We start from the raw sequence: 16,507 nt of genomic DNA, 5'->3' as shown, positions 1-16,507 counted from the left end.
CCCTGCTCTGCTGCAGTTCCCTTGCTTCCAGGCTTTTCCCTGCCTTGGGAAGGAGCCTGGCCTGGCCTGGCTGCAGAGGGATTCCCTTTTCTGTGAGGAAAGGGCAGGATCAGGTTTGGGAATGCTCTAAAGCAGTAAAGGGTGCAGGGGATGGCTCTGGGATGGAATCTGTCCCTCACAGGGAGATCTCCTTCTGAGGAAAGGGCAGGATCAGGTTTGGGAATGCTCTAAAGCAGTAAAGGGTGCAGGGGATGGCTCTGGGATGGAATCTGTCCCTCACAGGGAGATCTCCTTCTGAGGAAAGGGCAGGATCAGGTTTGGGAATGCTCTAAAGCAGTGGAGGGTGCAGGGGATGGCTCTGGGATGGAATCTGTCCCTCACAGGGAGATCTCCTTCTGAGGAAAGGGCAGGATCAGGTTTGGGAATGCTCTAAAGCAGTGGAGGGTGCAGGGGATGGCTCTGGGATGGAATTTGCCCCACACAGGGAGATCTCCTCCTTCTGTCTCCATGAAATCTGTGGAAAGATGGAATCCTGGGAGTCCTGCTGGCCCTTGGCTCCATCGTGGGACCGTGACTCAGCCGCGTCCCTGGGGAAGCAGCCACTTGTTTTTCCCACCTCCAACATCCTTCCCAGGAGCTGCTGCCCTCATCCCGCTGTCCCCAGCCCCTGCAGGAGCCAGGGAAGTGCTTTCCCACATCCCCCAGGGCTCGTGGCTGCCTCTGTGTGCTGAGCTCTGCTCTCACATCATGTGCTGCAGCTTAGGGAATCGGGATAAGAAATATCCCGGGATGGGGAGGGGGCGAGGGCAGGAGCAGGGACCAGGGGGGTTTAAAGGGTGAGGGAATTGTGGGGTCCCACTCTGCTGGCAGGGATGAGCCCAGCTTTTCCCTCCTCTTTTTCCCAGGATAACTCCAGCATTCCTTCCTCTTTTTGCAGGGATGAGCTCAGTTTTCTCCTCCTCTTTTTGCAGGGATAACTCCAGCCCTTCCCTCCTCTTTTTGCAGGGATAACCCCAGCCCTTCCCTCCTCTTTTTGCAGGGATAACCCCAGCCCTTCCCTCCTCTTTTTGCAGGGATAACCCCAGCCCTTCCCTCCTCTTTTTGCAGGGATGATCCCAGCTTTTCCCTCCTCTTTTTGCAGGGATAACCCCAGCACTTCCCCCCTCTTTTTGCAGGGATAACCCCAGCTCTTCCCTCCTCTTTTTGCAGGGATAACTCCAGCCCTTCCCTCCTGTTTTTCCCAGGATGAGCCCAGCTCTTCCCTCCTCTTTTTGCAGGGATAACTCCAGCCCTTCCCTCCTGTTTTTCCCAGGATGAGCCCAGCTCTTCCCTCTTCTTTTTCCCAGGATGAGCCCAGTTCTTCCCTCTTCTTTTTGCTGGGATAACCCCAGCACTTCCCTCCTCTTTTTGCAGGATGGCACCTGTGGGATGGAAGAGTTCATTTGGGGTGGTTGGGAATGCTCCTCTGGGAAGTTCTGGGAGGATGTGGAGTGTTTATCCCACCTTCCCTGCAAGTGATGGCCCCAAATCCCCTCCCAGCTGCTCCTGCCCTGCTGAATCCCCGGTGCTGGGACCTTGGGATGCTGTTGTGGGATCAGCTCTGGAATCCTCTCTGAAACCAGTTTGTTGGGAGTCTGGTGCTGGGCATTCCTGGGAATGCTGAGCTCTGGCTCCATGACTCAGCCTCACTTTCTTCATCCCATAAACAGCCACGGGGGCTCTGGCTGTTCTCACACTTTCCCTGCCTCTTTTCCAAGGATTTTGGGATGCCCTGGGGCTGGAGACCCCTGTGGCCAGGCAGATGGAGAGGTGTTTGTGTCCTTTTCCTTGATCCAGGGGGGAACTGAGCCTGTGAGGGGTGACATAACCAATCTAAAGTCACGTGGGAATGTGGGATCTGATGGATTTGGATCCTTGGCTCTGGGAATGGCTGAGCTGAGCTGTGGGGAGAGGGATCCCAAGGAAAAGGGGCTGGAGCTGCGTTTGGGGAGCAATTCCATGCCCAGCTGCCTCCAGGCTCTTCCCAGGGCAGGCTCTGAGCAGCTCCAGGCTGATACTCCTTTGGGATAAGAGAGATTATCCCATTTTTACAGCAGGCACGCAGGGATTAGGGCTGGGATTTCCTAAAGCCTCCTGCTTATGGAGAATGGGAATTGCAAGTCCTGGAGTTCCTCAGGAGCATCTGTGTAAAATTCCTGTCCAGGATGGAATATTGAGCTTGGGATCTGTCACATCCAGTGCATCCCAACTCTCCAGGAGAAAACCACAGTGGTTGAAAATCCCTTAACATTTTAAAATGAAATAATCTCAAAATTTAATTAACGTAAATAAACTTTAAATAACTTGAAAATTAAAATTTTAAAATGAAAACTCCAGCTCCTTCCTCCTGGAATTTTCCCTTGAGTCATTCCCATCTTATTTTTTCTTATTTTTCCTGATGTTTCCCCCCCGTGGGTGGGAGAGATCTGGGATGGGCGTGATAAGCAAATCTTGGAAAACAAAGTTCAGGCAAATCCATGGGCAGGTGGAGAGCAGCTTCCTCTGGGTGGGGGCACATCTGGGAGGGGAAGGAGCAGCTCTGGATTTGGGGCATTTCGGGGGGCACCTGCACAGGGGAGGCACTTCTTGTTCTCTTGGAGCTGTTGCTCAGCTCCTCTCTGCAGGCTGGAATTCTGTGGGTGCTGCTTTTGCATTCCCGGGGGGAAATGCCCCTTGTCCCTGGCAGGAGTGTCGGATGATGCTTTCCACATCTGCTCTGTGTTCAAACTGCCCAGGCGGGGATGGGGGATTTTGTGCTCCAGGGTTCCTTGTGCAGGTGTGAATGGGGAATTTTTATGCTCCAGGGTTCCTTGTGCAGGTGGGAACAGGGAATTTTTGTGCTCCAGGGTTCCTTGGGCAGGTGAAAATGGGAGTTTTTCATGCTCCAGGGTTTCTTGCTCAGGTGAGGACAGAGGTTTTTGTGCTCCAGGGTTCCTTGCCCAGGTGTGAATGGGGGATTTTTGTGCTCCAGGGTTCCTTGTGCAGGTGGGAACGGGGAATTTTGTGCACCAGGGTTTCTTGCCCAGGTGAGGATGAGATTTTTGTGCTCCAGGGTTTTTTGGGCAGGTGAGGACAGATTTTTGTACTCCAGGGTTCCTTGCCCAGGTGTGAATGGGGGATTTTTGTGCTCCAGGGCTCCTTGGGCAGGTGAGGATGAGATTTTTGTGCTCCAGGGTTCCTTGCCCAGGTGTGAATGGGGGATTTTTGTGCTCCAGGGCTCCTTGGGCAGGTGAGGATGGGAGTTTTTTCTGCTCCAGGGTTCCTTGTGCAGGTGTGAATGGGGGATTTTTGTGCTCCAAGGTTTTTTGGGCAGGTGAGGACAGAGATTTTTGTGCTCCAGGGTTCCTTGGGCAGGTGGGAACAGGGAATTTTTGTGCTCCGGGGTTCCTTGCTCAGGTGAGGACAGGGAATTTTTGTGCTCCGGGGTTCCTTGCTCAGGTGAGGACAGGGAATTTTTGTGCTCCAGGGTTCCTTGGGCAGGTGGGAACAGGGAATTTTTGTGCTCCAGGGTTCCTTTGGCAGGTGGGAACAGGGAATTTTTGTGCTCCAGGGTTCCTTGGGCAGGTGGGAACAGGGAATTTTTGTGCTCCAGGGTTCCTTGGGTAGGTGGGCGCGGGGGATTTGGTGCTCCGGGGTTCCTTGCCCAGGTGTTTGTGCAGCTCCGCGGGAGGCCCGGCTCGTAAAGCGGCGCTCAGAGAGGATTAAGGGCTAATCGGGGTTATAAACAACTGCCGGGCTCTTTAACACCTTCCCCGATGTGCTCGCTGCCCTTCCCCCGCATTCCTGGCCCTGGGATGCGCCCTGGGAATGCGCTGGGATGGAGCTGCTGGGCCAAAGCCCTCCTGGGGACAGGGACAGCGGGCCCTGCTGGGGCTGTGCCCCACCTGGGGCTGGGGAGGAGCCGGGAGAGGCTTTAGGGGGTCAGGAAACCCCTCAAAGGGGTGAGGAGGGATTTGGGGAGCCTGCACTGCATCCATCCAGCTGGTGCAGCAGCAGCCCCTGCTCCAGCTGGGAATTCCCATCTGCAGGAGAAGGGAACTCCTCACACAGCAGGGGGAACATCCTGGGATTGGGGCTTGTGGTGTTTGGGAATGGTGTGAGCCCTTCCTGCCCACTGGAACATTCCCTGGCTGGAATTTGGGAATGGTGTGAGCCCTTCCTGCCCACTGGAACATTCCCTGGCTGGAATTTGGGAATGGTGTGAGCCCTTCCTGCCCACTGGGACATTCCCTGGCTGGAGTTTGGGATCTGGTGTGAGCCCTTCCTGCCCGCTGGGACATTCCCTGGCTGGAGTTTGGGATCTGGTGTGAGCCCTTCCTGCCCGCTGGGACATTCCCTGGCTGGAGTTTGGGAACGGTGTGAGCCCTTCCTGCCCGCTGGGACATTCCCTGGCTGGAGTTTGGGAACGGTGTGAGCCTGTCCTGCAGGCTGAGCAGATCCTGGGACATTCCCTGGCTGGAATTTGGGAATGCTGTGAGCTTGTCCTGCAGGGAGCTGAACAGATCCCACTGGGACATTCCCTGGCTGGAGTTTGGGAATGGTGTGAGCCTGTCCTGCAGGGAACTGAGCAGATCCTGGGACATTCCCTGGCTGGAATTTGGGAATGGTGTGAGCCTGTCCTGCAGGCTGAGCAGATCCTGGGAAATTCCCTGGCTGGAATTTGGGAATGGTGTGAGCCTGTCCTGCAGGCTGAGCAGATCCACTGGGACATTCCCTGGCTGGAATTTGGGAATGGTGTGAGCCCTTCCTGCAGGGAACTGAGCAGATCCTGGGACATTCCCTGGCTGTTTACCCATTGCTTTTCCAGCTCCGTTTCATCTCCCGTTGTGGAATTCCCCTGCAGTTCCCACCTCCCCCCTGCTGCCCCTTCCCACGAGGACCGGGGTAGTTAAACACCGGGGTAATTAAACACCGGGGTAATTAAACATTGTCCGGGCAGGGCACGGAGCGACCCCGCTGTTTGCCCAGGAGATAAGGCACGGGAGATAAGGGGGTGTTTGCTGCCAGCCCAAGGACAGGGCCAGCCCCTGCCCGGGCAGGACGGCTCCCCTGGCCCTGGGGTGACACCTGTGGTGACATCTGGCAGGGCTGGCACTGCTCTTCCATGGGCACGGCTGGCACCTGTGGCTGGAGCTGGGAAGGGGAAAAGGAGGAGCCCCCTCTGCCCTTGGGATGTGCCTGGCTGGGGTTAAAATCCCAGTGTAGTTAAAATCCCACTGGGGTTAAAATTAAAATCTCGTTGGGGTTAAATTCCTGCTGGGGTTAAAATGAAAATCTCGCTGGGGTTAAAATCCCACTGGGGTTAAAATTAAAATCTTGTTGGGGTTAAATTCCCAGTGTGGCTAAAATCCCACTGGGGTTAAAATCCCACTCTTAAAATCCTACTGTTGTTAAAATCCAGTGTGGTTAAAATCCCACTGGGGTTAAAGTTAAATTCCCACTGGAGTTGAAAATCCCACTCTTAAAATCCTACTGTGGTTAAAATCCCACTGGAGTTGAAATTCCCACTGTGATTAAAATCCCACTGTGGTTCCAGTCCCACTGTGCTGTGTCCTCAGGGAGTTTGGCCAAAGGGAAGCCCTGGTCCCAAATGAAGCTCCCACTTGCTGTTTTTCCCGGATTTTGCTGTCCCCACAGCCCCATCCTTCCCTTGGGAATGCTGCTGGGCTCTCCTTGCTGAAACGTCCCCCCTAAATCCCAGCACAGCCCAGCTCCTCCTGCTCCCAACGGATGGAGCCAGGGAATAACCAATTCCCAAGGTTTTCCTGAAGCCCAGAGCCCATCCTGCTGGGATTTTCCCCGCTCTCTGCCAGGTTTGGGGCGAGATGAAAGGGCCCCGCCCCACCTGGGGCACACCTGGAGCACAGCTGTCACTTCCCGGCCCTTTGTGGTGCCGCGGGCTGATAAGGGCTCACCTGGGGGGTGGGGCTGTTTGATAACGACTCACCTGAGGGAAGGTGGAAGCTGGGGTTGGTCCCTTCCCTGTCCCCCGGGCTGCTCCTGGCTCTGCCGTGACCTGGGAGCATCACCCTGGAGGCAGGAGCAGCCCTAAGGAACCAGGGCTGGAATTCCCCTGGAATTCCCGGAGTTCTGAGCGCCAGGAGGAGCAGCTTCCTCTGCCTGAGGGATTTTTGGGATCCTCTGTCAGTGTGGGATTTAATCCTTGTTGAAGGCTGGGTGTGAGAGCTGCCTTTCCAGCACCTTGTCCGTGGGAAGCTCAGGAGGAACAAAACTCCCAAACTGGGATTTCTGGATCCCCTTGAATTCCAGGGATCAGGAGCCCAGTGCCTGCCTTTCTCCAAGCTGCCACCAGCAGTTATAAATTCAGACTGGCAGCAGTATTTCCCTTCAGCAGAGCTCTGGAGGCTGTCCTGGCCTCACCTCCCCACAATCCAGGGAATAAACCCTGGCTAAGGACAGGAGTGTGAGCAGGAAAATCCATGGAATCCATCCCAGCCGGGCCCTGCTCTGCTCCCTCTGCATGGGCTTGGGGGGAGCAGCCAGAGCTGGGACCTCTCCTGGCTCTGGGGTGATGGTTTTGCTTAAAATTTGAGATCTGCAGTCGTCTGAGGGCTCTGCAACCTCGTTTTTCTGTTTTATTGAGCAACTTTGCAGCTTCTCTGTTTGTAAATTGAGTTTGATAACGCAGCCCCGAAGTCTGAAAAGGCAGGAAGGAAAGAAAAAAAGGAATAGAATCTGACTTTTCTCTGTGGTCAGATCTGGGGATTTATTTCACTCGGAATAATCCTGATTTTCAAAGCCTGAGTGATCCAATTACCACGAGCTGGTGCCGTCCTGCAGCGCCTGGGGAATCCTGCCGTTGGGGTGGGCTTAGCCTGGAGATCCCTAATTAAGATGAGCTTAACTCAGAGCTGCTCTGCTCAGCTTGGCAGCCCAGGAGCTTCCCTTCCCTGCAGCACGAGCTCCAGAGCCCTTGGGATGGACACTTGGGGTCCAGCAGGGTGGCTGCAGCCTCTCCCCCATCCCAGAAAGCTCCAAAAAGTTGGAGCTGGGTCAGCAGGGAAGGATCCAGCTTTGCTCCTTTAATCCTGACCTTCCTCCCCTAATCCTGATCCTCCTCAGCTTTTGGGAGGTTTTTTGGAGCAGTCCATCCTGTCTGGGGCTGACCTTCCTCCCTTAATCCTGATCTTCCTCCTGAGCTTTTGGGAGGTTTTTTGGAGCAATCCATCCTGTCTGGGGCTGACCTTCCTCCCCTAATCCTGATCTTCCTCCTGAGCTTTTGGGAGGTTTTTTGGAGCAGTCCATCCTGTCTGGGGCTGACCTTCCTCTCCTTATCCTGATCTTCCTCCTGAGCTTTTGGGAGGATTTTTGGAGCAGTCCATCCTGCTTGAGGCTGACCTTCCTCTCCAGCTTTTGGGAGGATTTTTGGAGCAGTCCATCCTGTCTGGGGCTGACCTTCCTCCCCTAATCCTAATCTTCCTCCTCAGTTTTTGGGAGGTTTTTTGGAGCAGTCCATCCTGCCCGGGGCTGACCTTCCTCCTGAGCTTTTGGGAGGTTTTTTGGAGCAGTCCATGCTGCCTGGGGCCCTTGGGGAGGGTTAAAGCCCCGAGTGCTGCCCCCCAGCTCCCCTCTGCTGCCTCATTCCCGGGGGCACCGAGCTGCTGTGCCGCCCACGTGAGCAGCCTGGCTGGCACTGCCAGCTCCCATCAGCTCCTGGGGGACAAATCCTGGATTAGCAGAGCCAGTGGCCGTGCTGCAAGTGGAGCCCTGCTAATTAGGTTTATGTAACTGGGCTCCCTAATTGGGCAGGGCTTAATTGGGAAGCAGGCTGGGGGCTGCTGGAGGCTGGGATGGTGTGGGAGTGTTGGGGGGGGTTGGGAGATCTCTGAAGCCAGGTCTGGAACTTGGGGTTTATTGCAAAGGATGTGGGTGCAGGGCCCTGCTGGGAGTGGCCAGGCACAGCTCAGAGCAGGCCTGAGAGAGGAAAAGAGAGTGGTGAGGAGGATGGGAGGGTGAGGTTCTCGTTACAATACAATGAATCTTCTTCTGGTCCTGGAACTTGGGGTTTATTGCAAAGGGCCAAGTGCAGGGCCCTGCTGGGAGCTGCCAGGCACAGCTGGAGCAGGGCTGAGAGAAGTGAAGAGAGTGGGAAAGAGGATGGGAGAGAGAGGATGAGAGGGTAAGAGGGTAAGAGAGCGAGGTTCCTGTTCCAGTACAATAAATCTTCTGTGCTGAATGTTCTAATTCTCTCTGACCAATCTAGTCCAAGATACAAATCCTACAGCATTCACACACAGCCTATAAGAGTCATTACATGACCACAGTGTGTTACATTTTAAACCCTAAAACTCCTCTTTGGGCCCTTCTGCCAAGCCAGCAGGGTCTGCTCTGCCCCTTGGAGCTGTCTGCAGCCAGAGGGTGTTGTTCCATCCAAGGGGGATTGCCTTCAGCTGGCCATGCCATTGTTTCCCAGGTGTTCAGTAACCGAGGGATCTCAAAGCTTGCTTTCATTTCAATCTCACTGATAGTTTCCATATTCTCTAAATCTTTTTGCTCGTCCCAGGGAGAGGCTGAGCTGCTCCTCCTGCAGAGGGGGATGGAAGTTGGGATCAGCCCAATCCCACCTGGCCTGGGACACTTCCAGTCCCAGCTGTGCCAGGGCCTTGCCACCCTCTGGGGAGGGATTTCTGTTGGGACCCAGGGCCCTCCTGAGCCTCATCCTCCCTCTCCATGGCATTCCCTGAGGGATCCAGCATCCCAAAGTGGCAGTGGCATCCAGAAGGGGGCTGTTCCTGCAGGACAGGCTTTTCCTGCCCATCCCACTCTGATGCTGTGTGTCCAGCCCACACCGATGGTGCTGGAGCTTTGATCTGCTCCCAGTGATTAAATTCCTATCATCCAGACTGACAGCTTAATATTCCTTAATATTCCTCAGCCAGGCCATGCTAAATTAGTTGTGTCTGTCTTGCCAAAGCTGCAGAAATCTTTCTGACAGCTCCAGGCACTCAACACATTTTTTTCTCCTTTTTTTCCCTTTTTTTTTGCCTTTTTCTCAGTGTACAGTAGGAGTTGTCTTTGCTCTGTTCAGGGAATCCTTTCCTGAGTTTCCCACGAGCTGCTCCAGTGCTGCTGGAGTCCCTCAGTGCCTGTGGAGTGGGAGCAGCTGCCCTGGAGTGTGGGATTGGGAACTGCACGGGACCAGGCTCGGGCTTCCGTAAAAAATCACATCCTTGAGTTTTTGGAATGATTTCCTCTCTAAGTCTTGGTTTAGGTTGAATTGTTCCTGTTTTGTAACTGGAGGCCTCGGGCTTTTGGGATTCCTTGGAGCAGCTGATCCCTTTTGTGCCCCTGCTGGATGCCCTGTTGGATCTCAGCCGTTTTGGGGTGAAATGTGGCACTTTGGGGGCTCCTGAGCCAGAGGAGGAGGAGCAGATTTTGGTGAGGATCTGTTGGCAGCAAATCCATCCCAAATCTTCTCCTTTCCTCTCCCCACAAACAGGCAGCACCTTTGGGGTGACAGCTGGGACACGGGCCATCCTGGAGGCTCCGAGAGGGGAAGTGACCCCGGATCCACCCTGACCCAGCCCTTCCCAGCCAGCCCGGAGAAAGTGCTCTCCTTGCCAAGAGCTTAAAGCTGGGAAAAGCCCCCCCAGCAGCACCTTTGCTAATTGCCTGCTGGAGAGGCAGGAATTCCAAAGGCAGAGTTAATCTCCAGCAGGATTAGCCGAGCATGCGGCGTCTTGTCAGATGTGGGAGCAGCGGCCGGGGCCGTAATTCTTCCAGACAAGGGGGAGGCTCCTGCTGGAGCCCAGCCCTGCCACACGCTGCCCCAGTGACCCACTGAGGGCTGGGCTGCTGCAAATTCCCAAAAAGGTTCTGTAAAACAGCAGTGTGTTAGCTGGCAGGATGGAGGATCCCGCTGCTTTCCACTTGCGCCTGGGACGGGAGGGGCCAGAGCATCCCAGAATATCCCGGCTTGGACGGGGCTCACAAGGTGCATCCAGCTCCTGCTGCTCTGCAGGACATCCCAAAGGATCCCAGCTTTTCCCTCTGGAGCAGGGGCTGAGGCTCCCTGGCTCCCAGGGATCTGTGTCTGCTCCAGGAGGGGAAGCAGTGCTGTGCCATACCATCCCATCCCCATTCCCATCACCCCCATTCCCATCACCCCCATCCCATCATCCCCATCACCCCCATTCCCATCATCCCCATCCCATCACCCCCATCCCCATCATCCCCATTCCCATCACCCCCATCCCCATCATCCCCATTCCCATCACCCCCATCCCCATCATCCCCATTCCCATCATCCCCATTCCCATCACCCCCATCCCATCACCCCCATCCCATCATCCCCATCCCCATCATCCCCATTCCCATCATCCCCATCCCCATCATCCCCATCCCCATCATCCCCATCACCCCCATCCCATCATTCCCATCCCATTCCCATCCCATCCCTCCTTTCTTTTCCCAGAGAATTCCTCACCCAGGACCTGGGGCTGCTGCTCTCGCTGCTGGAACCTCCTGGACTTTGGACAAGGAGGGGCAGCAGCACCCCGGGATCCCCAGCAGGAGCTTCCTGCATCCAGGCTTTGGGAGCTGCTGCTTTTGGCAGCTCTGAGGAGCCCAGCCTGGCTCTGGCAGGCCCTGAGCACACGGAGTTAATTAGTGGCTGTTAATTGCGCTGGGAGCTTGGGAATTGGACGCGTTTGGAATTGAGAGTTGCTGTTTCCAAGTGTGGCAGCTCTGGTCACTCTCCTGTCCAGCCCTGGAGAAGGAACGCCAGGATTTGCCCAGGGAAAAGCAGCACTTGGTAGCTTTGGTTGCTCTCCTTGCCTGCGGGGCTGGGCTGCAGTTTGGACATCGTCTGCTCCACCTTTGCTCCCCTGTGCCAATCTGCAAACCCCGGGCTGGGCTTTGGAGCAGGGATGCAAATCCTGCCTGATGTGGAGGTGTTGTGGAGTCAGCCCAGCCTGGCACCCCAGGAACCCCAACCCTCAGGGCTGGGAGGCTCCCACGGGGAGCAGAGGATGTTTTCCATCCCTTGACACCTCCCCAGCCTTGCATTCCAGCTGGGACAGGCAGAGCTTTCCTGTTGTCACAGAGCTATGGGATGGTTTGGCTTGGACAGGACCTGAAATCCCATCCAGGCCGTGGATCCATCCCCTGCCATGGGCAGGGACACCTCCCACTGCCCCAGGCTGGCCTGGGACACTTCCAGGGACAGCCACAGCTGCTCTTGGGATTCTCTTCCATGGCCTTCCCACCCTCCCAGGTGGGAATTGCTCCCCAAAATCCCACCTGTCCCTGCCTGGGACACTTCCAGGGACAGCCAGAGATTCTCTTGGGATTCTCTTCCATGGCCTTCCTACCCTCCCAGGTGGGAATTGCTCCCCAAAATCCCACCTACCCCTGCTTGGGACACTTCAGGGAGGCAGGGACAGCCACAGCTGCTCTTGGGATTCTCTTCCATGGCCTTCCTACCCTCCCACGTGGGAATTGCTCCCCAAAATCCCACCTGTCCCTGCCTGGGACACTTCCAGGGATGGAGGGACAGCCAGAGATTCTCTTGGGATTCCATTCCAGGGCTGCCCCACCCTCCCAGGTGGGAATTGCTCCCCAAAATCCCACCTGTCCCTGCCCCCTGGCAGTGGGAAGCCGTTCCCTGTGTGCTGCCACCCCTGGGGACAGGGCTCAGGGTTGTCCCCAGGGCTCTGGCCCTGCCCTGGCTCTCCAGCTGCTCCCTGGATTTTGGAAGCTTCCTGCAGGCCCTGCCAGGGGCTGGGAGCTCTCCCTGGAGCTCTCCCAGGCTCCAGAGCTGCTCCAGCCCCTGCAGCATCTCCGTGGCCCTGGGACTTCCTTAGCGGTTAATTGTAATTATGGCATTTAATGAGAGTTATTTACTGCTGCTCTCGGGGCTGGGAGGGGCTGGAATGGCTCAGGGCTGTCCCAGGTGTGCCCTGGGGACACTGGGGGGACACTGAGAGGGGATACTGAGAGAACATTGAGGGGGACAGTGAGGGGACAATGGGAGGACAATGGGAGGACACTGAGAGGACAGTGTGAGGACACTGGGGGACACTGAGGGGACACTGAGAAGGCAGTGGGAGGACACTGGGGGGACAGTGAGAGGCTACTGGGAGGACACTGGACAGTGAGGGGACACTGGGAGGACACTGGGGGGACAGTGGGAGGACACTGAGAGGATACTGGGATACAGTGGGAGGACAGTGAGGGGACACTGAGAGGACACTGGGGGGACAGTGAGGGGGCACTTGAGATGACAATGGGGGGACAATGGGAGGACACTGAGGACACTGGGGGGACATGGGGGCGATACTGAGAAGACATTGGGGGGGACACTGTGGGGGACAGTGAGGGGACACTGGGGGGACACTGGGGGGGACAGTGAGAGGACACTGAGGAGACACTGAGAGGATACTGGGGGACAATGGGAGGACACTGGGGGGACACTGTGGGGACACTGGGGGGACACTGGGGGGGACAGTGAGAGGATACTGGGGGACACTGGGGGACAATGGGAGGACACTGGGGGACTCTTTTGCTGCTGGGCCTTCCCCCCTAAGCCTGACCCAACTGGGGAGTTTCTGTGCCTGCAAGAGGTTAAATCCCTGCCCTGTGTGTGCCTTGCTGGCTGCCTGGGTGCAGGAGGAGCTGTCAGCAGCTCAGGTGGGGATTTATTTGGGCATTAAAAAGGGCCCGGGGCGGGCGGATGCAGCCACTCGGCAGCTCCCTGGAAAATGTGCCTGCAGCACAGCCCCAGCCCCTGCACACAGCTCAGCCTTTAATAAGGGCATTTAATTAAAGTCATATAACTTTTTTTTATTATTGTTATTATTATTAAAAAGGAGGGAGAGGAGGGGAGGGGTAATAAAAAAAAAAAAAAAAAGAGAAGTGGGGCCTGCTGGGCTGCAGGCAGAGGTTGGGATGCAAGGAGGGGGTTTGGAGGGGGGGTTTAATGGAAAAGTCATCAGCAATGTGTTGTGTTGCTCCTTATTTCCCAGCCTTGCTCGGGCTTGGGGAGGGAATTTGAAGGGGTTTCTGAATTTCCAGGCTGCCTTTCCCCCCCTTCCCCATCCTCTTCCCCGCTGTTGAAATTTTGTGGGATTATGAATTTTTCCAAACCCAGTTGCCAAAGGCTGTTGCTCTTGGATGGAGCTGCCGTTGCTTTCTGTGCTTGTTTAACCTTTTCTTTCTTTTCCTTGGATCTGGGGGATCCTGAAGTCCCCAGGTTTGTTGTGAGCCCCTCGAGGGCTGCACTGCAGCTCCCTGTAGGGGAGGAGAGGAACAGGACGAGCTTTGGGAAGGGGCTGTGGGGTGGGTGAGGCTTTGGGATCCTTTATCCGTGTGCTGATCCCTGCTGGGCCTGGGGGGAGTGGGGTCAGCCCTGTGGGTGGGAGCCACGAGGCCGTGGTGGCCACCACGAGGTGCTGCTCATCCCTGGGGCCCTGCCCTTGAGCAAGTGCTTAAGCCAGGTTTAATTCTCCATGCAGGATGGGTTGGGGCTGTTTCATCCCGGGCGGTGCCCAAGGCCAGGCTGGAGCACCCTGGGATGGTGAAAGGTGTCCCTGGCCGTGGCAGGGCTGGGCTGGGATGGGATGGGCTTGTCCTGCTCTGAGGGAGAGCTTTTCCCACCTAGCAGGAGCTGTCATTCCCAGATTGCCCCTGGAATCTTGCAGAGCCCTCCTGCTGCGGCTGCTGAGCCCTCAGGGGGGATTGGTGGTGGTTTACAGGCTCCCTGTCCCAAATCCCTGCCCTGCTCCCAGCTGTGACCATTCCATCCCCATCCCATCCCATCCCATCCCATCCCATCCCATCCCATCCCATCCCATCCCATCCCATCCCATCCCATCCCATCCCATCCCATGGATCCCATCCCACCCCATCCCATCCCATCCCTGCCTGCTCCTTGTCAGGATCACGCTGCTGCTCCTACTTTCCCTGATTTTCCTCCTGGAGAGGACAAGGTTTCCCTCAGGAGTTGGGAACACATCTGATCCACGTGTGCTTCTCCTCCCCTGCCTCCCCAGGCATCCCACGGAATGCTGGGCTTGGCATTCCCAATTTATTCATTTCCCTGAGGGGACTCGCTGGGGACAAAACATTCCTGGGGTGCTGGGGGGGCTTTGCTGCCTTTTCCAGCCCTGTGGGATGTGGGAAATGGATCTGTGGGATGTGGGATCTGTGGGATGTGGGAGATGGATCTGTGGGATGTGGAAGATGGGATCTGTGGGATGTGGGAGATGGATCTGGGGGATGTGGGAGATGGATCTGTGGGATGTGGGATCTGTGGGGTGTGGGAGATGGATCTGTGGGGTGGGAGATGGGGTCTGTGGGATGTGGGAGATGGATCTGTGGGAGGTGGGATCTGTGGGAGGTGGGAGGTGGATCTGTGGGATGTGGGAGATGGATCTGTGGGATCTGTGGGAGATGGATCTGTGGGATGTGGGAGATGGATCTGTGGGATGTGGGATCTGTGGGGTGTGGGAGATGGGATCTGTGGGGTGGGAGATGGGGTCTGTGGGATGTGGGAGATGGATCTGTGGGATGTGGAAGATGGGATCTGTGGGATGTGGGAGATGGATCTGTGGGGTGGGAGATGGATCTGTGGGAGGTGGGAGATGGATCTGTGGGATGTGGGAGATGGATCTGTGGGAGGTGGGGTCTGTGGGGTGTGGGAGATGGATCTGTGGGATGTGGGAGGGCTCCGCAGGTACAGACACGCAGCTGGGGCGAGGGAGGTTGCAGCTGTTCCTGGAATTCCCAGGCGGGATCCCAACAGGATGTGTCTGTGTGTCTGTCGGGGGCAGGGCGCTTGCCAAGAGCCTGACATCAGGACAGGATCGTTCTGAGCCTCCCCGAGGGCTCTGGGAATCCCAGCTGGAATGGCTGCGGGATGGGCCCGGGGAGATCCCAGCTCAGCATCCCTGGGGCTCATCCCCAAACCTCCCTTCTCCCATCCCTGCCCAGCTCCTCCCGAGGTTTCCAGGCTGATTTCCCAGGACAGCAGCAGATCCCAGCTCAGTATCCCCCAGAGCCCATCCACAGCCCCCATCTCTCCAGACCTCCCTTCTCCCATCCCTGCCCAGCTCCTCCCGAGGTTTCCAGGCTGTTTTCCCAGGAAATTCAGCTGTGCTCATGCACACAGCTCAGCCCTGTCCCAGAGCCCTTCTCCTCTTATCATTCCCATGGTTCCTGAATCCTTGTGGCTGCCCTGCACTGAGGGGATGTCATGTCCATGCCTGTGCCCCTTTCCAAGGGTTTTGTCCTTGGATTGTGCACTCTGGTGAGGTGTGGGATGGGTTTCATCCCTGCAGGTGATGCTCTGCCTCTGGCTCATCCCTGCTCCTGTGGGCCAGGACCAGATTCACTGGAAAGCAAAGTGCAGGAATTGTTTTCCTGCTGCCCTCCAGCTCCAGAGCCCAGAGCTGGGGATTCCCAGGCAGGAATGGGGCTCTCCCTGCTCCTCCCAGCAAACAGGACCTGGGGCTGTCACCTGGGGCTGTCACCTGCCACCCCTCTGGCTGTGACAGGCAGGGAGAGCCACGCTGGCTGTCCCTGGGATGGCACCCAGGGCTCCGTGTGCCGATTTCCTGGGATTTTTGGGATTTCTGGGATGCCAGGAGCTGAGCCAGGCTCTTCCCAGCAGCTGCAGCATCTCTCAGACCCCCCGTGCTCCAGCCCTGAGGCTTTTGGCCAGAAGGGGCTCCTGGGTGTTGCAGAGCAGATGTTCCAACACCACAAACGTCCCCTCTGTCCTCTCCAACTTCCTGCCCGGGGCTCCAGATGGAAAAAGCAGCTTGGCTTTGGGGCTGCTGTTGTCCTGGAATGCAGAATTCCCTGGCTCCCAGAGCAGTTTGGAGAGGGGGTGTTGTTCCTTGGCTGGTCCCACGGGGGATCTGGGATGACCATCCTGGTTATTGTGCCAGGGCAATATTCCTGCCCAGAACAAAAAGAAAGGGGAGACCTGGCTGGAGAGGAGACCTGGCTCCCAGCAGGAGCAGGGACTCGCTGCAGCAGCTGATTGATTAATTAATTCATTGATTAATTGGTGAATTGTCAGTGCTGTCATGCAGGAGATGAGGTGAAGCCTCAGGAGGGCTCTGCCTGTGGGAATTGGGGAAGAACAGCTCCAACATTCCAGCCTGGACCAGAGGGAGGGGTGAGCAGTGCCCTCCACAGCCTTGCTGGATTTAGGGGAATCCTCTGGATTTGGTCACTTCCCCGTGCCTCAGTTTCCCCATTTGTGTGACACGGACAGTGATGTAAAGCAGAAAACGGAGGTGGAGTTTTGTCCTTGAAAATCTGGGAGTTCAGTGGCAGTGGGGGAAGGTGCAGAGCAAAAAAGTCCTGGAGTGAACATTTGGGAAGGAACCAAAGCCGTGGGTGAGGGGGAGGATCAGCTGAGGACTTCTGCAGCACTAATTCAAGGGGACTGTAAAAACCTGAGGGGGTTTTGCCCTCCCTGGGCTGTTCCCAGCAGTTC

This window comes from Haemorhous mexicanus, chromosome 20, assembly GCF_027477595.1.
Source record: "Haemorhous mexicanus isolate bHaeMex1 chromosome 20, bHaeMex1.pri, whole genome shotgun sequence".
NCBI lineage: Eukaryota > Metazoa > Chordata > Aves > Passeriformes > Fringillidae > Haemorhous > Haemorhous mexicanus.
The sequence above is the reverse complement of the archived record's forward strand: the minus strand, read 5'-3'. Positions refer to the sequence as shown.